The sequence below is a fragment of the Martes martes genome (assembly GCF_963455335.1).
Source record: "Martes martes genome assembly, chromosome: 3".
In the NCBI taxonomy this organism is placed as follows: Eukaryota; Metazoa; Chordata; class Mammalia; order Carnivora; family Mustelidae; genus Martes; species Martes martes.
Window position 1 is genome coordinate 92,936,915 of NC_137890.1, and position 23,957 is coordinate 92,960,871.

Sequence of the window (23,957 nt, forward strand, 5' to 3'; positions counted from 1 at the left end):
CAGAATAACAATGACTTAGAGGTCCTCGAAGGAAAGCCCTCGTTTTCCTGTCCCATCCCTGCCCACCAGGATCCACCTCTCCTTTACTTGTGCATCCGTGCATTCACGCATTCATTCATTCATTCAACAGATTTTTCCATCGTTTACTCTCTGGCGCAAACTCAGTCCACACATTTTTAAGCCCCTGTTATGTATCAGGCATTTGTCTGGTGCTAAAGGTACAGTCCACGGAGTTTACATTCTACTTAGGAAAGAGATCCTATAGAAGAGCAGGAGAAATAAAGGTGTATTTATATGCCTACTTAGAGAAAGCTAAGTAATAGGATAGAATGGGGTGGGAGGGCCTGAGGGGCCACTGTCTTGCCCCCCTGAGGATGGAATGGGGTGCCCCATGAAGCCCTGAGGGAACCCATGGCAGCCAGAGGGCAGAGGCAGGAGCCACGGACCTGGAGGGGGTGCGGAGGCTGGCTGGTTTGAAGGACAGCAAGGCAAGTACAGGCCCTGGAGGGTTCTGAGCAGAGGAGGGCTGTGACAGGTCCGATAGCATATCGAGGTCCTTCTGCTATTGTGTGCAAGCCGATCTGGGGGGAAAGGGGCACCACTGGAATGACCCAGGAAGACACAATAGTGGTCTGGGTTAAGGGGGTGGTGGTGGGACGCAGAGATCACAGACCTTCTAGGGCTTGGACGTGGGGTGTGTTAGAAAGAGGGGGATCACGGTGTAGTGGGGAGGATGCAGGTCACAGGTGATGCTCCATCCGCAGCTGAGTGCTGGGTCACAAGCGAGACCTTCACCAATGTGCCTCATCACTCACAGATACTGCTAATAACTAATTATTTGTATCAAGTTACAGAATAGAAATGGTAAACCACCCTTCTAATAGAAGAGTAGTAGTGTCCGAGATGGCCCCTATTTCTGGCTGAGGACCTGGATCAAAGAACAGTGGTGCCCCTAGCTGGGATGGAGCGCAGCAGGTGAGAAGCAGGTTTGGGGCAGAAATCAGGAGCTCAGTCTGTCCAGGCCATGTTAAGTTTGAAATGCTTATTAAGTCACGCAGAGACTGTTGGAAATGTTAAGTTCAGAGCTTGGGAGAGAGGTAGAGGCTGGAGACAGGAGTATGGCGGCCACTGAGGAAGATCTCCAAAGGACGGGGTGGAAACGAAGAAGAAGAGAAAGTTCCAGAGCTAAGACAGGGACATTCCAACATTTCCAGGGAAGACAGAAGAAACCATCCAAGGAGAGTAAGCAATGGGGGAAGGAGAAGGAAAAAACCACCAGGAGAGTGTGGGGGTGTCAGAAGCGAAAGCAGGAGTGAGACACCTCAAAGAGGGGGAACAATCAGCTCTCTCCCAAGCTACTGAGAGATGCAGACAGTGAGGCCTGAGGGCTGACCAGCTTCAGTCACATGCGGTGACCAGGGCCCGGGGATGGGGTGGGGGGTGGGTCAGGAAACGAGTGGAAGTGAGAGACACAGAGGCACAGACAATTTAGTTGGGAAATTCGACCAATTTACAAGTTCCACAGAAGGAGCAAAAAATGCACAACAGCTGGACAGTCCAGAGGTCCTCCATTGCTGCGTCAGAAAGGAGGCGGGGCCAGGTTGCAGGCGCATGAGAAGGGAATGTTCTGGTCAGGAGCCCATGGGTGCAGCAGGGCAGAAACCAAAGACAGCGGTCAGCTCCATCGCCAAGGGCCTCAAGGTTAAATGCACATCAGCTGGTCCAGAATTTTATCTTGCTGATAAATCCACTCAAAACTCTCACGTCTTTCTAAATAGAAAACACGAAGGGCCCAGAACAATGATGCGAGGTATCAAGGACGGTGCCAAGAGAACAGCCCGAGTCCTGGACCCCTTTTTTCCATCGGCACCCACCAGCCCGTCCGCTTCCACGGTCTTTTAAAAACTCACCGTCAATGAAACCCAAGGCAGATGGACGACAGAGAAACCTCCCTGAAGATTTTGTCATGTTCTGGGCTTTCCTTTGGCCTCGAGCCTATTTGTGTATCTACTCTGTTCTTTAAGGTTCTGCCTATAGGTGAAGGGCTCGCCAGCAAGGCACCCCGGCTCGTGGCTGCTCCACCTTCCCAGCCCCCTTAGCCGGCCATAAGAACCACCCTCCAGGAGGCCTAAGCTGCACCCTTGAGTCACCTCCCTCCTCCCCATTTTCCTCCAACATCGGATCGGCTGGGAATTGCCATCACTTTCCCAAAACACCTCGCCGGTGGAGCCTCTCAGGAAGGCTGCTCTGTATCAAGTCGGCCCCCTTCCTTTCCGCGCCGGGGGGTCCTTCCAAAACCACCTCTGATCCTCCTCCAGGGTTGTCCTCTCCCCCGACAACCAGGCACCTTCCCCAAACCAGAATCTCATCACAACCCTCCCTTGGCCAAGGCCTTGCTGAGTCCCTTGGGCCTTTCGACAAAGTCTTCCCACAGCCTCCTCTCCATACGTCTCCTTCACTCCCAGCCAGGTGTGACTGGCCCTACCCTTGGACACCACCAGCCCTCTGCTCCAGCCAGGCCGCCCATTGGCAAACCTTCCCCCTCTCTGTGGGGCCCTACTGTTCCTTCAAGATGCCACTGGGACATCAGCCGCTCAGGGAAGCCCCCCAACTCCTCCCCAGTCAGGGTGGCCTCGGCTTAGGGATCTCTGCCTCCAGCCCCTGCCTTCATATTGAATTCATCATCACCTCCAGGTCAGGCTGGCATAGGCCAGCTCCTCAGGAATGCCTGGCAAAGAGAAGGGACCTTTGCGGCAGGAAACCATGGCTCTTTGAAATGGCTCTTTGAAATGCCAAGTGATTTCGTGAACAGCCTGCGTTTTCCTCCCAAGAAGTTCAGGTGAAGGAATTCTGGCCCCACGTTGAAATACACCTTGAATTTGGAAGTAAGGACAAAAATAAAAATAACAGCTGGAACAACAAAACTTTAATAAGCATTTACCGGGTGCCAAACACCACACAAGAGTGATCTCATTTAATCCTCACAACATTTTACATAGAAAGAAACCAATGCTTAGGGGCACCTGGGTGGCTCAGTCGGTTAAACGTCTGCCTTTGGCTCAGGTCATGATCCCAGGGTCCTGGATCGAGCCCCACATCGGGCTCCCTGCTCAGGAGAGAGTCTGCTTCTCCCTCTGCCCCAGCCTCCAACTCGTGCCCTCTCTTCCTCTCTCTAATTAAATAAAATCTTTAAAAAAGAAAGAAACCAATGGGAACCTGGGTGGCTCAGTGGGTTAAAGCCTCTGCTTTCGGCTCAGGTCGTGATCCCAAGGTCCTGGGATCGAGTCCCGCATCGGGCTCTCTGCTCAACAGGGAGCCTGCTTCCTCCTCTCTCTCTGCCTGCCTCTCTGCCTACTTGTGATCTCTGTCTGTCAAATGAATAAATTAAAAAAAAAAATCTTAAAAAAAAAGAAAGAAAGAAAGAAACCAATACTCAGAGAAGTTGAGTTAACTTTGCCCAAAGATGAACACTTTGAGGTGTCTGTGCCAGGCCTTGAGCCCAGGCTCCCTACCTCAAAACCGGACTCCCATGCACCACAGTGAGCTGTCCCTTGCATAAGGATCTGACAGCACTAAGGGATTTACCCCGGAATCCCCTGGCAGGCACAAGTCCCTAACTGTTGTGCCCTGCAGGTATAGGGAGCATGGTGCCAAAAGCCCAGGGGATCCCAGAAGCAGGATTTAACATGGTTCCTGCCCTAGTGCTGTCTCCAAGGTAACAAGATGGGTGGAAGGAGACCACCACCTGTCAAGGGTGGGTGAAAGCTGAGGCTGTTTGAGCTGCTTGCAAACACCGTGACGACGAAGGGGCCCTGGTCTACTGGAGCCATCTGGGGCAAGACGGTGATACATTCATTCACTAACTCTTTATCCAGTAATTTTTTTTTTAAGATTCATTTATCCATTTATGAGAGAGAGAGAAAATAGCATGAACAGAGGGAAGGGCAGAGAGAGAGAATCCTTGAGGAGACTCCCTGCTGAGCACGGAGCCTGACATGACTCGGGGCACGATCCCAGGACCCCAAGATCACGGCCTGAGCCAAAACCAAGAGTCAGCTGCCCCACCGACTGAGCCACCCAGGCTCCCCTCAGTAATTCTTTATTGACAGTCAGCTTCATGCCTCACACTGCACTAGGCTGGGAGATGGCTCCCCTAAATGAATTGGGGGTCCTTGCCTGGGTTTGGGTACTCCCCCACCACCATGGCACCTCTTACACAGCGTGGTCATAACCTGCCACACCCCCACCTGGCTTCCTGCTTGGCTGTGATCTCCTCCAGGGCATAGCTGGGCCTTGCACTCTAGGTCCCTGGGCCCAGCAGAGCAGAGGTCCAGAACCCTTGCCGAGGGGTAAGGTGGGCCCTGGAAGCCAGGCCCGCGCATCTGGAGGGCATGGGGCTCGGTAGACCAGAAACCGGCAGAGGACTCAAGGCACCCACAGGGTCAGCACGTGTGACCCAAGCCCAGCCTCAGTTGGGGGCTGACAGATTCCTGAGGCATGGATCCAACCCCTTCCAAATGCAGATGGGGAAACTGAGGCCAACAAGTCAGAACCCTCAGACTTTAGGATCAGGAATGCCAAGCAGAGCTCAAGGGACTGTGACCATTTCTGTGAAGGGACAGAAGGAGACTAGAAAGAAGAGCAGGAAAAGACTGGGGGTTTTCTCGGAGAACAGTAGCCGTGGCTCCCCACCCTGTGAGGTTGTCAGAGCGGGTGTTATCAACCCGAGGAAGTGAGCTGCTCCAGGCCACTTTCCACGGAGGGAAAAGGGCCAGGTCCAGAGCCAGGTCCAGGGGCAGTCATACTGCCTGAAGCCTCAAGGTGTGTGGCCACCAAAGGACGCAGGTGAACGGAGTATGGGGAGAAAGGGTATTCATCAGGGTCCCACGATCCAGACTGCTTTCTGGGGCCTGGGGAACAGGTGGAAGCACCTGGGATCCCCCAGTCAGGGGTGGAGGGAGACCCTGTGCAGTACCCACCGTGCCCCAGGCCCAGTATCCTGCAGATCAGCTGCTGCCCTCCACTTCCCTCCCCTGCCAGAGGAGGAGGGCAGGAGACAGAGCAGAGAGGCTGCGTAAAGCACAGGAATTAGTGGGATTAGCACAATTTCTGGGTAAACACCAGGCGCCCAGGGTCCCAGGCAGCCACTTTCACTCCCCGAAGCTCCTCCAGGCAGCCATCTCAGCCTTGTCAGCAGTGTCACCTGAGCCCCCAGAGGCCAGCTGGGGACAGCAAGGAGGGGATTGCCGGGTTCCGGGGTCCCAGACCTTAGCTGGGGCGGGGGGCAGGGGGTATAAGGGTCTGTGCTGAAATATTTCCCACAAGCTCCTCTAAAGGCTTCAGAACAAGAGGGGCTGGGAACACAGCCCTCCCGGGGGGAGGAGGAGAGGCTACACCCCCACTTCACCCAGGGAACTCACATTGCTCAAGCATGTCTGGACAGCTCCCGAGAGGAGATGCAACCACACTCCCCAGGTTCTGCTCGGGGAAGGGGGAGCACTGGACCAGAACCCAGGAGGAGCCCGTCTTCATTAGGAGACTGCAGAGTCACTCGGCCCTCCAGGGAGTCCTGGCAGCACCAAGAGCCCCAAAGGCATTCCTGGACCTTTTCCTGAAGATTTGGATTCCAGAGTTCTGGGCGGAGAGTCGGGGGGACAAAATATCGCCAATTTTTAAAAATGTTCCACGGGTATTTGCGATATGCAGGCAGGTTCCAGAAAACCTTCACAGCGTGCCACTTACAGGGTCACTTCCAGATCATTTATAAATTATTCCAAGTAATTTATAAGTTCCAGTGAATGCAAGGCTGCATAGCCCAAAGGTAAAAAAATACATACTCTCTAGGCTAACCTGGAATGGGAAGTTGGTGTCCCTCAGGCTGAACATGGACAAACCACAAGCCACTTGTGCTAAGGCACAAGTCACAGATGCGTTCCCACCACGGCACAGAGCATCATCCGTGCTCCCCACGGCATCCCGCTTAAGGTCACCGTCAGACCCCAGTGAGCTGGCAACCTGAGCCTGCCCAGAAGCACACGCATTCCTAAGGCACCGATGCTGTGCCTTTAATATCCGATCGTTGCGTTCCAGACATGGAGTTTCTCCCGTAATCCTGTGTCTTTTTCTCCCGTGTATCTACAGCATCGTTCCAAGGAGGGTCCATGGCACAGAACAGGTTAAGAACTGAGTGAAAGGGCTAGCTTGAAGACTAAATTAATAATCAGAGCAGAATGAGCGAATCACTCCGAAACCAGCAATCTTAGACACCCTCCCGCCACCTGGCTGCTTTGAACTCCTCTAACGAGTGAGTCACAGGAATTAGAGCGTCTTCCCCCGGCGAGATCGTTCTCCAGGAGAGAGATGAAACCTTGCCTCCCAGTCCTCGCAGCCACCTCGGGGCCGGGTGTTCTCACCTCCTCTGATCTCAGCCGAGTGGCTTGTGCGCCCCGGCCCCACACGTGTAGACACACGTGGGCACACACAGAGCACATGCAACACACAGCAACCACATACACAGTCACATGCACATGCATGCACACGCAACACACACCCTGCCACACACATGCACATATACCCAGTCATGCGTGCTTACACAATCACATACGCAGACGCAGTTACACGCTGAGAGGTGCATACCACGTGCACTCACACGTGATCATGTATGTGCAAAGATTCACACAGACCGACATGCACACAAATACACCAGTAATCATAATCACCCACCCTGCCTTAATCACACTCGTTTTTAAGGTTGAAGGAGATAAAACAGGTGAAATTTCCTGAAGTGAAAAACACATGATGGGTGCACCCCAGATTAAAGGAAATGATCATCATAAGCTAGTTATCACTACAACGAGAAAAGCAGACTCCTCCCCTCCCCAGTTGTGGCCCCAAGGTCCTAAGCACGTGTCCTGAATCTGCCAAGTGACCGGGTACCCATCATTTCACCTCCCATCCCTTTAGCACTGCCATCTGGAAAGTGGATGTTCTACTGGGGGCTCCCGACCAAGGGGATACCAGTCCAACACCACCGTGCGGAGGCCAGCCACGTAAACAGGAATTGGGGGTCTGACTCTCCATGTCGGAGGCATGGGGACCAGACGTGGACTTCCACACAGTCCCAGTGCCCCACCTTACTCCTCCACCTTGCAGGAGAAGAGGGAGTGGGTGAGGTGAGGGTTCCCCGGGACTAGACCAGGCTGGGGACACTCTGCTTGCCCTTCATCACAGGGAATAAAAGAATCCTATTTTATAACACATATGCATTTTATTCTCTCAGCATAAAATATGCTTGGACCAGTGCAGTCTCCATCAGCTATGTTACTGCCCCTCTCTGAGCCTCTGTTTCCTCCCCGGTAACACAGAGCCTCCCAGGGTGCTTAGAGGACAGTCAACCTTCCCAGCGTGGTTGTTAACACACGTCACAGCAGCAGACCCACCAACACTGGGTCCCCACTGGGGGCTGGCCGGCAGGAGAAACTCTGCAGGCAGACACCTGCCTCCAAGAAAGGGTCACCTGCCTGCGGGGGCCCAGAGTGACAGCTGGGGCTAATGCAGACATACACCTGTCTGCAGGACCTCAGGCTTCAGCTGCATCTGTTCTGACTTCTCTGTCCACCTGCCTTGTCTCTGTGTGTGGGATCAAGTCTATGTGAAACAGCCCCATTAGGACCCAGCAGCAAACCATCTCCAGCGAAACCCAGACAAGTGGGCTCCAGACCAAGAGAGTCTGCGGGGCTAGAAGAGGAAGGACAGACTTCCCACCTACAGAGCCATGTCACTACCCTGTCCCTGGCTCCTCCTTCTTCCAGGGACCTGACATGGGGAGGGGAACCCCACATTCCTGCCTGGGCTGGCCCCTCGGACACCGTCCTGGCTGGGGGTTCTCACAGCCCCCCTGGGGGAGGGCAATCCTGAGAGGGGGGCATCAGAGCCGGCAGACCCTTGGGAGGGTCTTCTGACTGGCCAGGTCAGATATGGGATAAGAGGCTGGACCATGGGGTCCCAGTTCCCTGACCCCATGGACAATGAGAGGTTGTACAGTCCCTCCCAAGGTGAAGAAGAACCTCATACATATCACCGTGTGCAGGGTGCCGGCATACGGGAGCCTCTGTCTCTATGTGGGCTTGGCACGTGGCCGGCTGCCTGGCCTACTGCCCAGAGTGCCGTGAGGACAACAAAGGAGACACATCTGGAAAAGAAATAAAGCCGCCTTCTGACACTCCCGCCCCATGACAGACAACGTGGGGCTCCGTTCCTCTGTGACTCTGAAAAAGAAGAGTCTCATCACACTGCTCCATGGCCCCTTGGACCCCTGCTCTGCCCGTCAGGGTCCCTCATACTGGGATCATCACTTCCAGAGAAAGAAAAGACCAGAAGCCTCAAGCACCTGCAGGGGCCTGCACCTGGCCTGCTCCTCTCCTCTGGTTATCACACAGCCAGCCACAGCTACCGTGCGATGCCAGTATCCTGATCCTTGCTTTACGATGAAGCAGAGGCCCAGAGAGGGTAAGTAATCTGTCCAAAGTCACAGAGCTAACATGGAGCAGCTCTGCTGTTTGAATGCAGGTCCGCTGGATTCTGAAGCCCACACATGTTTGACCACCACCGTATCTGTTGAATATGGAGATGCCTGCCACTGGCAAGGAATATCGTGAAGGGGTCAAAAAGCATAAAGCATAGTTTAGAGTTCCCTGACGTCTCGGTTAGTATAAGTTAAATAAGAAGTTAAATAAGGAGCAGAGACTTCATGGCCGTGGAAGCTTGGGGAGCGAGGGCTCCTGACCGGGGACGTCAGAGGGGGCTTCCAGATGACCGCCGATCTGCCCTGTGGCTTCACGGCAAGGAGCGAAAGGCCTTGAACTTAGCCTGCAGAGGAGAGAGGGAAGGGCACTCCAGGGGCAGGGAATGGCATGGGCATGACCCTGACACACAGCAGGCAGAGAGAAAAAGAAAGGAGAGCACTCTCACCGGGGCAAAGAAGCAGGGGACAGACTGTGTTGGTTGGAGTGGGGGAGCTGCGGGCCCCAACAGAGTCTCTGGGAAGGGCAGGTCAGAGGGAGATGGGTTTAGGAAGAAGGCACTTCCTCACTTCCTGGGTCTGGAGCACACTCCGGCCATGCAGCCCGGCCAGCCTGGCTCACAGTCCCAGCTGCTTCCAGGAGCTTCAGACCAGAAGCATGAAAAACAGACGGCAAAGCCCTCACCCTTCCGCTGTGGCCAGGGGTAGGCACCCCACGAAAATCCCTCTTCTAGTGGGTGCACCTGCTTCTTCATCACTCCTTGAATGGATTTTTCCAAGTACGATAGCTCCCTAATTTGCCCAGCCCCTGCGCTTGCTGGTGTGCAGGAAAACAGATCATTAACCCTAATTCACTGACTTGCTGGGCCGGAACAGCAGCCAGGGACGGCCCCAATGGGAAATGCAGGCCTCTGCTGTAGAAGCCGGCCTCAGATAAGGGGAGATGGGTATCAGGACTGGAGTGGGGCAAGAGGCCTCCCCCCACCTTTTTTTTCTGGGAGGATATGGGTAAGAGCTACTTCGGGACAGCAACTTCAGATGGCCTAGAAATGGCCATTCGCTTGCACCGACCTGTATTCCCTGAAAACACCAGGCCCCACCCATGCCCCCTGCCCTTATATCATCCCCATGCTTTCCTGCCCTGAAAATTCGTTCCTCTCTGCTCTACCCACGGAAGCCATGCTTTCAAACCCAGGAAGCCTGCCCTAATGAACTCCCACCCAGGGTCCTCTTCCGTCCCACCTACCACAACCTCACTGTGCTGCTTCTGAAACGTTTACGTCCCTCCCTGGTCCTCTCAGCAGTGGGCAGGTCCAGAGGGAGTACATAGAGTGCGAATGGCAGCGAAAAATGGCCACATTGGAATCCAGCTCCACCTAGAGCTACAGACGAGAAGAAACGTCTCCCTGTGCCTCAGTTTTGTCATCTCTAAAATGGGGATGACCACAGCACCTCTGTCACGGTAAGATTAAAAACATGTGCTGCATGATCATGGCAGCTGGGACGAGCCTACCTATGTGGGGCAGGGAGAACTGTCCCCAGTAGTGCGAGGGGGCCAAGTCCCCAACAGGAGGGCTGTCCAAGACTGGACAAGGCAGACCCATTACAGCCCCATCCTCTGCCTCCCCGCCCAGGGGCTTGTGAGCCTCTGCCTTTCAACTGTGGAAACTCTCAGGTTGGCACCTTTTTGTAAATGTGTCATCCTGCTTGACTGCAAAGGCCTGGTGTCTGTCCCCATCCTCGATGGAGAATCCCCCAAAGCCTCAGGAGCTCCAGAGGCCCAGGGTCCCTGCCTCACGCACCACTCCCCCCTTGCCAGCACGCGGCCACCAGAGCCACGCTCCCAACTCGGCTCCCACGAGCAGGCCGCCGTCTGAGGCGAACAAGGGGCCCGCTGTGCAGCCGCCCAGCCAGACCCAGATATTTTAACAGCTGCATTGTGTGTTTCTGAGGCGCAATTCCTGAGCGGGGAAGAAAAACAAGCTTTGCCTCTGCCCTGAGAAGAGAAAACAGACGGCCCCAGGCAGGCTGCAGGCAGGGGAGAAGGCCTCTGCCGGGGCCTGGGGCGGTAGAGGGAATGACCGGGAACAGGCCTGCCGCACAGGAACTGCGGGCAGCGAGGCCCCGGCCAGAGCCCCCTTCCCCCAAGATTTGGGGAGGGAAGGCAAGGACAGATGCCCAGTGAATGCAGTATATCCCCGAAGGAGGGGGAACTGAGGGGGTAAAAGAACGGGGAAGGCGGGAGGTGCCTCCGGGATAAGGTACACATCCCCACCCAGGCCCCACCTGGGCACTCCCCACCTGCGGTGCTATTTCCCCAAAGCCCCTCCAGCTGAAGTCCATATCACCCAGGGCAGGGGCCAGTCCTAACTCACGCCCCCTGAGGTCAAGCTCTGTATCCCTGTGTTTTAAGTACCTGTTTCTGCCTCTGCTTCCCTTTCTGCTCGCCCCAGACGCAGACTCACCCACATTTGATCCTGACTCAGTACACAAACGCTCTCAGGCACCGAATCCCTGCAGAGAATCCCCTCTTCTCTCTTGGCCTCCCCTCGACCCCCACGAGGTCAGGGCTGCTCCCGGGACCCATCAGCCTTCTGGGGGGTAAGGGGCTGAGGGCCATGTGGAGGCCAAATAAAGTCCCGCTCGGGTCAGGGGCAGGGCCTGGAAAAAACTTGTTGAATCTGCCATGGGTAGTGGTCGTCCACACTGCTGGGAAAGTCTTCGGGGCAAAATGGCTACCGGCCTACGAATGCACCCCTTCCCTTGAAGTATCAACTCCTTGAGCTGTTTGGCTTTCGGCTTGGAGGGGGCGAAGGCACAGCGGTCTTAAGTCATCCTGACACCAGCCGCCTCCACCACGCCCCCTAAGTTCGACCCCAAAGGACTCAAAGTCACACATCTGAGGTATACCAGTGGCGAGGTCGGCGTCTCGCCTGCTCTGGCCCCGAGGATCGGCCCCTTGGGGCCATCTCCCAGAAAGGTTGGTGATGACATCATCAAGGCAACTGGTGATTGGAAGGGTCTGAGGAGGACAGTGGAAACTGACCATTCAGAATGGACAGACCCAGACGGAAAGGATACCACGGCCTCCACCCTGATTATCAGAGCTCTCAACTAACAGAAAGAAGCAGAAAAACACTGAGCACTGTGGAAATACCATTTTTGACGAATCTGTCAACCATGCCCAACAGATGTGGCACTGCTCTGAACCTGAGAACTCTCTGGAACCACTAAAGGGATCCCAGGGGACTGCTCGGGCTATGGGCTGCCCTGTGGATGGCCGCCATCCTCGTGACATCACAGATGACGTCAGCAGCGGTGGAAGGGCCAGTTAGTGAAGATCTACAAAGGAAAATATCTCACTAAAGGATCATTGGACAACCAATGGTTAAAAAAAATTATATATATATATATATATATATATATATATATATGTAAACTCTTCAGCCACAAAGACTTTACTATGCATAGTGCGTAGCGGTCCAGTCTATAAATTGCTGAGCACCTACTGTATGCAGGCACATGCCATTTTCAGGATAAGTAAAACCTGCTTTCTGCTTATACTTAAAAGTGCTTTCTTGAGCCCTTATGCGCTCAAAGGGACTATTTTCTCTGCAGTGGAATTGTAGGCTAAGGGATGGCATTTTGGGGTCAGTGACACGGTGCTGGTGGCTTTCCCACATCCTTCTCACCATCACCCAGATCACAGCCCCTAGAGGATCACCGGACCCCACCCCACCACCCCCCGCCAGGAGTGTGTATCATGCCACAGTTGGGTGGAAACAGGAATTCTGGCATGTGCGGAACACAGACAGGATCCGAGCAAAAGGGCCTGAGCTGGCTGCATCCATGAACCACCCAGCGTATTGCCGAACACCAACCATCTCTGAAGCCAGACGTCACCCTTTCCACAGATGGCGCTGGGCCTACGGTAGGGTGCAGGGCAGGGGCTGGGCAGGCTGGCTGTGGATCCGGGCTAGCTAGCCTGCCTCTGCAGGCTCTGGGGAGCAGCAGGCCGGTGGGCAACCTGGAATCTCCTGGTCTGGTCTGTGCCGTGTGCTGCGCTGACTTGCCTGTCCCCGGCCCACCCCCACACCTCCCAGGGGATGCCCTTGCTCAGCTTTTCCTTCTGCACCTCTTCTAGGCTCAGCCACCGGCGTTCCCCAGACTCTACCAGGAACCAACGGCCAGCGCCACCCCGAGGAGTGAAGCCAACGGGAGTGGCCTGCCTTTGGCCGGCGGAGGAAGGAGGGGGAAGGAGGGCATCCCAGGCCCACCTGCTAAGCTGTCCCCTCAGCCCTGCCCAGTCACAGCTTCTTTCAGGCCTCACTCTTCCTCTTGCATTCCCTGGAGCCCATCCACTCTCACACACCTCCCTGTCTCCTGGCAGTCACACATGCCAAACCACACCAGGTGTCTGGGCCCCCAGGCCCAGCGGATGGACACTCATTCTAGCCCTGTGTGGGTCGGCTGCAGCCGGAGCACTTGCCCTCTGCGGGAGGCCAGGGAATTTCTAAGGGCTCCACGACTGGGCACAAGGGTGAGATTCTTCATGCAGGGCCTACTGGGTGCCACAGTGGGGCTGGGACCTTGACGACAGAGGCAAATTAAACATAGTACCACTTTCCCAGAGCTCCCAGCCTAAGCAGGGAGATAGTCCTCAAGGGAATAGACAGTAACAACCCAGAATAAGCTTCCTGGTAGAAAGATGAACTCAAAGGGCTACAGGGAGCCTGGGCTAGCCCGAGGAAGTCAGGGAAGGCTTCCTGGAGGAAGGCATGAATATACATTTTCCAAGGGAGGACAAGTCAGGTTCAGGAGGGTCTGCCAAAGTGGAGGGAACTACAGCAGATAGAGAGGACAGTGCCTGGGCCGTGAACAGGATGCAGGGCAACCAAGAGGCCCTGCAGCTGAGTCCTGAAGGTCAGTGTCCAAAGTTCACATCACAGCACGCAAAACCCTCAAGGTCTCGGCCCTCCCTGTCTCCTAGGCCTCATTCCTACCAATGCAGACCCCACCCCTTACATGACCCCAGAAATCTGTGATCCCCAGACACTGCCTGTCAGGCCTCTGAGCTGATGATCTTCCCTTCCAAAACACCCTTTCCTTCCACCTTGGCTCAATGAACTGTGGTTTATGTCTTTAAGGCTAAGGCCAGTCCTACCTCCCCCAGAAGTTGTTTCCGGCGCTCCTGCCCCAGAGTAGCACAGTGATCCCGCAGCTCCCCTCCTGCCTGGCGCCCTCATCAGCCTAGCCATCCCACGACACTGCACTCATGGAGAGCTTTCAACCTGCTGCTTCCCCACCCTACCCCTGGGTGGTTTGGCTCTTTGACTTTCACTCCCAGCCCCCAACACATTGTCTGGCACACAGTGTCCCATAAATGTGCAGTGAGAGCTGTCACAGTGAACCCAGTGTTCTGGAGTCAGCTGTCTCCTAAACTGCTCCCCACGTCACATCCAGCAATGGCGGCCACGCAGCAGACAGCTGGTCATGGTAATTTAACGGACCCCAGAGAGCCTGAGTGAAAGATGCAGCCCAGCTGGTTGCTTGTATCTTCGAAGGTGCCAGACAGAACTCACTAGCCAAACAAATAAATACGTAAGAACCACTCTTACTCGCTCCCCAAAATTACACCATTAGAGAGTCACTTCTTTGACGCGTTATTCATTTTCAAGCACAGCCTATTAAAATGCAAACTGCCCTGGAATAAGGTCAGGCCTTAAGTGCCTGAGATCTAAAAAGTTCACTTCTCTAATCAGAGGGGGACAGAATGGAGGAGGGCTGGAGGGAGGCAGAGGGAGGGGAGTAAGGGGAGAAACTGGGGACGGGGTGCCAAAAACCCAGCACCGTTTTGCTGACGGCTGTCCTTGGCTCTTGCTGCCAGTCCACACCCTCCTGATAAAAGGAACATGTCTCTCTGCTTGTTCCTGCACTTCAGCATTTCTTGGCATGACACCATATGCAAAATTAAGTGGCTTTGTAGTTGTGGGCCGCTTGTTCTTTTCCCTCCTTTGGATGAAGCTCTCCAAGGCACACTCAATCAAGCCCTTTTGTTCCCCAGGCCTTTTGAAGGCTTCCGGAGAGGAAATGAGAGCGCTCTTTAAAGCCCAAGTCTACACACAGGGTGAAATCACCGTCCCCTTGCCAGCCCCGCCCCCAGGGGCCTGATCAGCAAGTTGGGGTGCCGTGGGTGGGCTCCCCGACCAGGGCTGTCCCTGGGCGCTCAAGGATGTCCCCAGCCCATGTGAGAGGCCACAGTGACACAGCCGCTTTCCTCTGATGAGGGGAGTCTCCTAAACTGGCAAGAAGCCACAGAAGGGTCACAGGTTTAGATGGCCTTTGGTCACGGGTCTGTCCCCCAATAGTTGTTACGGGTTCCCCGTCTCAGGGCATGTCTGGTGATTGTGAGGCTTTGCACGGGGACTCAGGGTCTGCACTTGGAAGAGGCAGTCAGATCTTCCCCTTAGCCTGGGCCCCAGGACTCCCTTCCACGATGGCACCATGCCCAGTCCCTCTGATCATCCACCCACTGATGGAGACACAGTGGGCCAAAGGATCCTCCAGGCAGGGAGCCTCCCAGAAGTCCTAGGGATCCAGTAGTCAACCTCCTATCCTACTCAGGAAACCCCTACAGTGGCAGTGAGCAACCGGGGGGCGAATCTGCATCCCAAGGGACACCGTGCAATGTCTACAGACTTATGTTATGGTTTCTATATTGTGCTACTAGCAGCAAGCAGGTAGAGACCAGGGATGCTCCTAGATGTCCTACAATGACCAGGACAGCTCCCAAACAGCAGAGAATTATCCAGTCAGAATATCTATGATGCCAAGATTGAGAAACTCGATCTAGAGTATTCCAGATATTTCGTCATCCAGTCTCTGCTTGAATACTCCCCATGGATGGGGAACTCACTACCTCCTGCTCTAAGGAGACACAGTGCAATGAAACCTTGGATCCGAAGCCTGGGCCGGCCTCTTGCTGGAAGCTCTAGGCAAATGACCCAGTGTCCTCTCATCTTAGGATCCTGATTGGAAAATAAAGCCAGGAATGTGATGTTCTAGGAGTATTATCAAGGACTCTGTGACCACAAGCCACCTAGAACAGCACCTCACACACATGAGGCACTTACCCCAAGGGACATCTGCTCTGTGGTGTCTGATTTTAGAACATACCAGAGAGCAGAACCCCAGCTATCCCAGTGCTGCTTAGAAGTCCACCACCTGCGCAGAAGCCATCTGGCCTGCCTCACAGACTCCATCCTGAATAAGGGACATGTGAGGTGTGCGCTGCAGGGTTACCTACACCCATGAAACCCGGGCTTCAACCTCCGTGCTCAGGGGAAAGAATTTGTTCTGAATATGTTGGTATGACAGCAGTGGAAAAGTACTGCATGTGTTTTAGCTCGCTGTTAAAAAGACATAGAAATTCAGAAAGGAGGGTGTCTGGGTGGCTCAGTAGGTTAAGCATCTGCCTTCAGCTCAGATCATGATCTCTGGGTCCTGGGATCAAGCCTCACTCCGGGCTCCCTGCTCAGTGGGGAGCCTGCTTCTCCTTCTGCCTCTGCTATTCCTCCTGCTTGTGCTCTCTCTTAAATAAATAAATAAAATCTTAAAAAAAAAAAAAGAAATACAGAAATGCTTAAGATCATATGGCAGATGGAAATAAAACAAAGCTGAACGCCTCCTCTAAGCACAACTAGGAGAATCAACCATATGCACAAGGGAAGACAACAGATAGAAAAAAATCTGGTGTTCGGATGACGGGATTTGGGGTTAATGCTGGGTTTTTGGCAATGCTCTTTGATGGAAAGGATATGTTGCTTTTCCATTAAAATACTATTTACTCATAACTACAGAGAATATAATAGGGGAAGCTACCAACGTGGCCTTATTTCTGACCCTGAAGAAGTGTGTAGAAGTCACAGGGGACGTCCTGGGCCAGTTCCTTGGAGAGACCCTGCGCTTCGGAATGGAGGGGGCTGCTGCCTCCCGACTCTGGAGGGCAGAGTGAGCAGGTCTGCGGGCCCAACTCCTCTGCCTGCAGAGCAGACTCCCCCTCAGCATCCACCAGAGCAAGATGCCCTCCCAGATGTGCTCTGAAACACCACCATGCCAGCCTCACAGAGGAGAAACCAGGAGTGAGGGAAGTGAGGGACTGGACATGCAGCCTGGGGGCCAGCCTACTCTCCACAGTCGCCATAGGGCCTGGCATCCACCAGAGTGCCCAGAGCTCTATCCTAAGAGGACCCATCCCTTGGAGGCCAGGAATCTGGGCTGAAGGATTCTTTCCCGATGAGCCTGCACCTCGGAGGCTGTGCCCCAGGCCAGTGTCAAAAATCCTGTGGAGCACCCAATTAATTTATCAAACGTATTTTGAGGGGCGCCTGGCTAGCTCAGTTGGTGGAACATCTGACTCTCGATCGTGAGTTCGAGCCCTACCCTGGGTGTAGAGATTACGTGAAAAAAAAAAAAATGTTAACTAACCAAAAAAATATATATATTTGGAAAAAACTCTCAGAATGTGTCTCCCCATAACATGGAAAGATAGCTACTCCCTCTTTATGTCCCCTCCCATCAAGGGTCCACTCCAGTCATTCCCAAAGAAAGTGGGTAAAAGACAAGAATTGTGCTAGCTGCTTCATTTCTCCTGTTGCTTGCCCAGAGCCATGGAGCCACCACCTGCCTGCTGGAACTGCCCTACTCCCCCCCTGCAAAGACTTGGCAGGGTCTGCCTTGAGCTGTCATCTGCCCGTCTCTCTCCCTCTCCCGTATCGTATTCTCTTTCATTCCTCTTTTTCCCTTCTCCTCCCCCACCACCCTCCTTGCCCTCCTTCCTTCCTGCCCGGCAACAGGACAGACAACGAAGGTCCTGCCTGTCAGTAGGGACAGTGGTCTCTGCTTATCAGAAACGAAGAATGTTCGACTGTATGCCATTGGCCACTGTGCCAGAGCGCAGCAATTATACCTTAGTCTGGACATGCCTGACTCATCCGAATTCACAGACAGGCCACCTTCAGGCTGCTAAAGGGCATATATGTGTGTGTGTGTGTGTGTGTGTGTGTGTGTGTGTGCAACGTGTTCACAACAGGAGTCCCTTTTTGTGGTAAGTTCTAAGTAAGACCAGAGCCATAGATGCCTTTCTGATAACTGAGGAACCCAAAGGTATTTCCATACGATGACGAAAAAAAATGTTTTGCCGAATCCACATTCCTTCACCATGCAGTGATGTCTACTGAGCTGAAAAAAGAGATGGGTGTTGTTTTCTTTCCCCATTTGCCTAGGCACAAACACACCCACAACACCAACACACACGCAATCTTGTGCACAAACACATGCACGCACACATACGTACCTTCTGTGCCCCGAGACAGCCCAGACCCGCGTTTGGAAAGGAACCTGAGCACGAGACAGCAGGCCGTGGCCTGGAGAGGCAGGACGGCCCATGGTCAGGGGCCTAGCCCCGGCCAGGCCCCTATTTGCTGTGTGCCCTCAGGCCAGCTCTTTAACTTCCCTGGCTGCCAGCTTCCCCTGGTAATAGGTGAGCTGGATTGCTCTGCCTAACACAAAAACAGCCCCCAGCAAATGCCAACCGTGACCCGTACTGAGCCACAGGAGGATAGATCCTCTTGCTGGCAGGGACGATCAAAGACACACTGGCCCCGACCGCTCTGTAAGACGGCTCTGGATCTCCGGGGCCTTGTTCCCGGTAGGTGCATCCCAGTTCCTCCTCCAAGTCGGGTATTTGGACTTTGCGGCTCTTTTCTACCAGGTACCACCATGCTCCACTCCCACAGAGCTCAACCCTACCCACGGGGGCCAGGCCTGCCCACACTCCCCTGCGTAAGACCTGCTGCCAGTAGGATCTCACGGGCCACGGCTTGTCCTGGGAGGTGATGAGGACAGCAGCCTTTCCAGATGGGACCTTGAGAGAACTGCTCAACCTCCCTGAGCCAGTTCCCAGGTTGGCAGCATGGAGGGATCATCATGCTGACGTCATAGGACGGACACACGTCCATCTGTCTGTCAACACCTTCCAAAGCCAAGGCAAAGCTGTGGCATGATAGTACCTCGGTTTTTTATCTCCCACGAGGAAGGTTGTGGGTATCTGGGGAGAGGGGGTTTCTGCTCTTCCCCATGCCTCGCTCTGCCCTGAGGGCCTGGATCCCAGGGACAGCTGCTCTGGGGCCCCTTTGCCCAGATTCTCTCCCTTCTTTTTTTTTTTTTTTTTAAGATTTTATTTATTTATTTCACAGACAGAGATCACACGTAGGCAGAGAGGCAGGCAGAGAGAGAGGAGGAAGCAGGCTCCCTGCTGAGCAGAGAGCCGATGTGGGGCTCGATCCCAGGACCCTGGGACCATGACCTGAGCCAAAGGCAGAGGCTTAACCCACTGAGCCACCCAGGAGCCCTGATTCTCTCCCTTCTATTTCCCCTGAAGCATCCTCCATCCCATCCTCTGGGCCGGGCTGGTGGTCCAGGTGCTCAAGGCAAGCACCAGCCGGACCCGGGGCTACACACCTTCACTCAAATCAATGCTTCGGGATGTAACCAGGCACGTGTGTCAAGACGTGTTTCCAACCCTACCCGGTGGCTTCCACGTCACAGCTCCCGAGAGAGGGACCAGCAGTCCAGAGGCCCTGGGTTTGTGTGGTGAGGAAGCCAGGCCCTCTAGAGTCTCCCCTGGCCTGCCTGGAAGGCCCGGGACATGCCCCACCCACCGAACACAGGCAGACAGGTCCTGAAGTGATTTCACCACTCCCACCCCCTGGTCCCACCCCACCGGCCATGCACAGAATCAGAGTCTCCCTCCTGCCTCGCCTCAGATGCCTCAGAACCTGGGCAAGGCTCCTACCAATGCCATTCACGGGCCTGTCACTGCCCTCCTGAGACCAGAGCTCAACCCAGCCCCAACATCACCTGCCTGGGAACCTGGCAGACAGCCCATGTTGTTCCCCTAATTATTTTCTCTGGCTGCGTGGGCGTGGCATGAGCTAGAGATGGAATCACGACTGACAAGGGGCACAGACTGAGTCACAGGAGAGGTGGGACAGAGCAAGGAGGTGACCGTGGGTCCTGAGAGACTGCAGGGCAGGCCAGAGAACCCAGGGCTGCCAAAGAAAGAAGCGCCCCACGGCCCAAGGAGGAGGTTGGGAGCAGGGAGACCCGGACATCCTTGCCAGCACTGGGCTTTGATAACCATCACGGGGACCCTTTACTCAGTGAGGAAAATCTGGCCTGGGAGGCGTCCAAGTTGCAGGAGGAGAACCCATCAGTTAGGAGGTCATGTGACTCTGTTTGCACTGGGCACTTAGGGAACTGCCCTCTGCCCACACCGTGCGCACCATCAGAACCACGCTGGATGCTGCGTGCAGCCAACCTCACGTTCAATGCCACCGGCTCTCTCCTGGCCAACCCGTGCCCCCACCTGGTGAGAGCTGCCTGCTCCCCAAGACACCCAGCAGCTTCTACACACCTGAGAGTCTCCAACCTATCCACCCTGTCCACACTGGGCTCAGATGTCCCAATCTACAACCCAGACGCTATCACCACTGCTCCCCCGAACAGGGGATCCACGTGGAGGAAACGGCGGCCCAGAATCCCAAGTTATATCACCAGGTGCTGCTGTGCTCCCCAGCATTCCTGCCTCCCTCACCACCACCACACCCACCCCCCACTCTGGGCTGTATAGGGTGCAGATCTGCTGATCCACGGGGTGGGAGCACCACAAACCAGACCCTTGGCTGCCTCCCGGCCCCCAGCCCCTCTCAAAGCCACCTCTGGGAGATGCACGCTCATCCACACACATTCACACACACACACACCATGGAGAGTGCGGCTCCCAAAGTTGGACACCCAGCCCTCCCTACCCACCCTGCTTCTGCTCACTGTGGGAGAAGTGGCAGGGCAAGGTCCTCTGAAAAGGGACACTCCCTGGCTCTGACAGGATGGGCTGTCCAAGTGGGAGAGGCGCAGGCTCAGGGGGCAGAGGGAGAAGCCCTTGCTCAGAGCTCCTGAGGCTGTCTCCCAGGCCGCCAGTCCCCTCCAAAGGTCCCAGTTAGCTGAATCCTTCCCTCAGCTCACTGGACTCAGGAGACCAGAGACCAGTGCTAAGTCCACGGTCTTGGGCAGGCCCCTGTCTCCCACCCTCCATCCACAGGACCAGCTTCTACCCAAGATGCCCTGGGTGCTCACAAGACCAAATCAGACTCTCTCCTCCTATCCCACACAAGCCTGTTTGGGCAGGGGAACAGGCCCAGGGCCTAAGGAGGACCAGAAGTCTGCTGGGAACTGGAAGAAAAAGTAGGCACCCATTCCAGCCACCAAATACGCTGGGGCAAGCGGGCAGGCCAGGGTTGTCCTCACTCACATCAGCCTTCCCTGGGGAGTGAGCAGGCAGCAGCACATCTGGGAACCCGACTGGACGCCAGCCCTCCCAGAAAGTCACCCCGGGCTGGGTCACCTCTGAACTCTCAGCAAAGACCCCTCAGCTGCCAGGCTCACAGAGGAGGCCTCCTTCAGGTTTTCGGAGGGAGCGAATATTCACACGGATCTCTCTCCCATTCTAGACCTTAGCTCAGCCCGCAGCTCCTTTCATCATGCCCCATGAGTCCCTTTGTCCCCAGCATCACACTCCCAGCTCACTGCCCAGTATTTTCCAACTGAAGAGAACCTGTGGAGCCTCTCACCGACCCCATCATCTTATAGATGAGGACCTGAAGCCCAGATGGGGAAGATATTTTCCCAATGCTGCACAGCAGGGCCAGACCAGAACTCGCTGCCTACTCCTAGTTGAGCCCTCCCGTCATAGCATACCCAGGGCTTGGGACAGTACGGGAGACAAGGAAATGAAAGTCGGGTTGGGGTCTAGAGCAACACCTGACCACACAATCCCAAGACCCTGAGGCCTCATCACCGTCCAGCCCGTCAAGGGAGCCCCCAGGACACAGCCACAGGCACTTGAGGGCCTCTCCCACCCAGAAAGGGACAAGAACATGGCCAACACCCCAGCACAGCAGATGCCTGGGAGGCAGAAGGGGGAGCCCCATGACTGGGACACTGCCTGCACATGGCCCATGGGATGTTTCCTGGGAGCCGGGCCTCACTTTCACCAGTATCTCCATGACCTACGGCCACAAAAATTATCCCGGACCATAGTCCCAGGTCCTAGAAACCTTGACCCCCAACTCCTGTGCACCTCTCTGACCTTGTCAAGAACAGGGGGCCCTGACCCTGCCCAGCCCCCGCCCCAGAGCCTCAGGCTACAGGCCTTCCTGGTCTCCAGCAGGCTAAAACGTAATAGAGTGGTCAGACGTAACTGATTCCAAACCTAACGGTGCAACTTACATGCTGTGTAACCCAACTTTTCGGAGCCTGTTTCCCTCACCTGGAAACGGAGCCCGCATCGGGAAGAAGAATAAACATGTAAGTGTAGGTCAAGACGAGTGCCCAGCTGCTCGATGGTGGAGCTTCTTCTCCAGCCCCCGATGCCATCCCTCACCGTCCTGGGCAGCGCGTGAGGGTGGCCTGAGTTCAGGAGCAGCAGGTGAGGGAAAACCGGCACCCAGTTGAGCCCCAGTCCCTCTCAGAGGGCCTGCCGGAACCCTGTCTTGCTGACAAGACAGTCCTAGTTCCTGGGCAGAGCTGAGCAGGAATTAGTACCTGCCTGGGCGAGAACATGAGAGAAGGCCCAGGGCCCCCGGGGCCACGATAGGCAAAGTGTCAGGAGCCCCAGAAAAGGGTCAGGCCGCTATTGCACCGGCTGGCATGTCTCGGCCACAGCCACCATGTGTGCTCCCTGGGCCTACACTGGGACAACTGCAGACACGAGCCATGCTATCCAGCCTCACAGTCTCCCCAGAGCGGGGGTGTTACTAGGCCCATTTTACAGATAGAGAAGCAGAAGCAAGCTGCTCAAGCTCCCGCTAACGATGCAAGTCTATTGGGTTAGTCAGATCCCAAGCTCTCAATCCCTTTGCTCTCCTGCCTCCGAGGATCAGCTGCGTTACCTGGAGAGGCCGGTGGGGCTACAGGGGAGCCCAGGGGCCTCCACTTCCCCAGGCAGACAGCAGCGTGCTCCCCACGAGCACCAGGCCGTGCATCCCTGCCACCCGCGGAGCACGACTCACACCTGACGCTGTCACAGTGGGCACGCAGGAGACCACCACCAGCCACCTCTTCGTGGAAACCGCTGAACGGTTCCAGGAGAGGGAAAGTACATAAATAACGTGAGCGTCACGGAACATAATTATTAAATGTTGTCACTGCAGAAGAAAATTAATTAGCAAGAGCTGTAGCTGTCTTGTGTCTGCTTAAGCAGCGAGCATCTCAATTAAAATTTAATTGCCACAGTTTCGATCACAGCAGGTTCAACGCCTGGAGATGGTGAGTGGGCTCGCGTCTACACGAAGCTTGAATGAGCGTGGCATGTGAGACCTGTCACAGAAGGGAAGGGGAGGGGAGGTGGCGCGGGTGGGGAAGTGGGCAGGATGACGGGCAGGATGGCAGCCAGGTGCCATGGGGCGCTTCCCGCCAGGCCCTGCAACGGATAGTGTTTCGGGCACAGGACCAGCGCGGATGGTGGTTCCTTGGACTCCCACCCACAAGACCCAGCCCTGGGAAAAGAGATTTTCAGCCAGGCATGAGCTCTCAAGGGAGCCCTGCCTGTGGGCCGTGGGCCGGATAACAGAACAGGGTCTGGGGTGGAAAAATCACAAAGTAGTCAACAACGTGCCATCCACTGGAGGACGCAAAGGTTCAAAGCAAGGACTGCCAAATCCCATCCCTACAGGGCCATGCAGAGGAGCGGGCCAGGCCAGAGGCGGGAGGGAGCACTGGGGAGCACAAGCGCAGGCTGGAGCTGCAGGCCCAGTACGGAAACCAGGCGCCGCTGCTCCCCTCAGGCTAGCGGCTCTTGCCACTCGAGGAGGCGGGCCAGGGTTCTGGGCTCCCTAGAGAGCCAAGGATGGGGTGTTTAATTTCCTGTGTCTTGAGTTTTAAAACACAGAGTAGGCCTAACCTAAGGCTTATCAATATTTCACCATTCGTCCAGGAATTCCTATAAATGGAAAACATCACCAAAGTTGTCATTTTAGAAAGTAGACTCTCACTGAGCATGGGATTTCATTTCGAGGGGATGAAGGTATCCTAAGATTAGACTGTGGCGATGGTTAGACAACTCCGTGAGCTGTACACTTGAAAAGGGTGAGTTTTATGGTATGTGAAGTACTTGTCAATAAAGCAGTTATTAAAAAATAAGCAAGTCCTGGTGTTTATCTCCAAGGCACCCAATTGGCAGCCTGTTTCCCCACTTTCAGACTCATCCTGAGGGACCAGTACAGGCTGGCTCAGGATGAGGAGCTGGGCAGACAGCAGCCCCCCACCCAACATCAACGGAGCTCATGATGCTCTTGGAAATCACCAGATCGTTATCAGG

At 55.1% G+C, this 23,957-nt stretch overlaps 1 protein-coding gene across 1 annotated transcript in view; it reads right to left on the minus strand.

The window, feature by feature from the left end:
• Positions 1–23,957, minus strand: part of GLI2 (GLI family zinc finger 2) — a 243,339-nt gene that overhangs the window by 180,073 nt on the left and 39,309 nt on the right. The gene's annotated exons all lie outside the window — the stretch shown is intronic.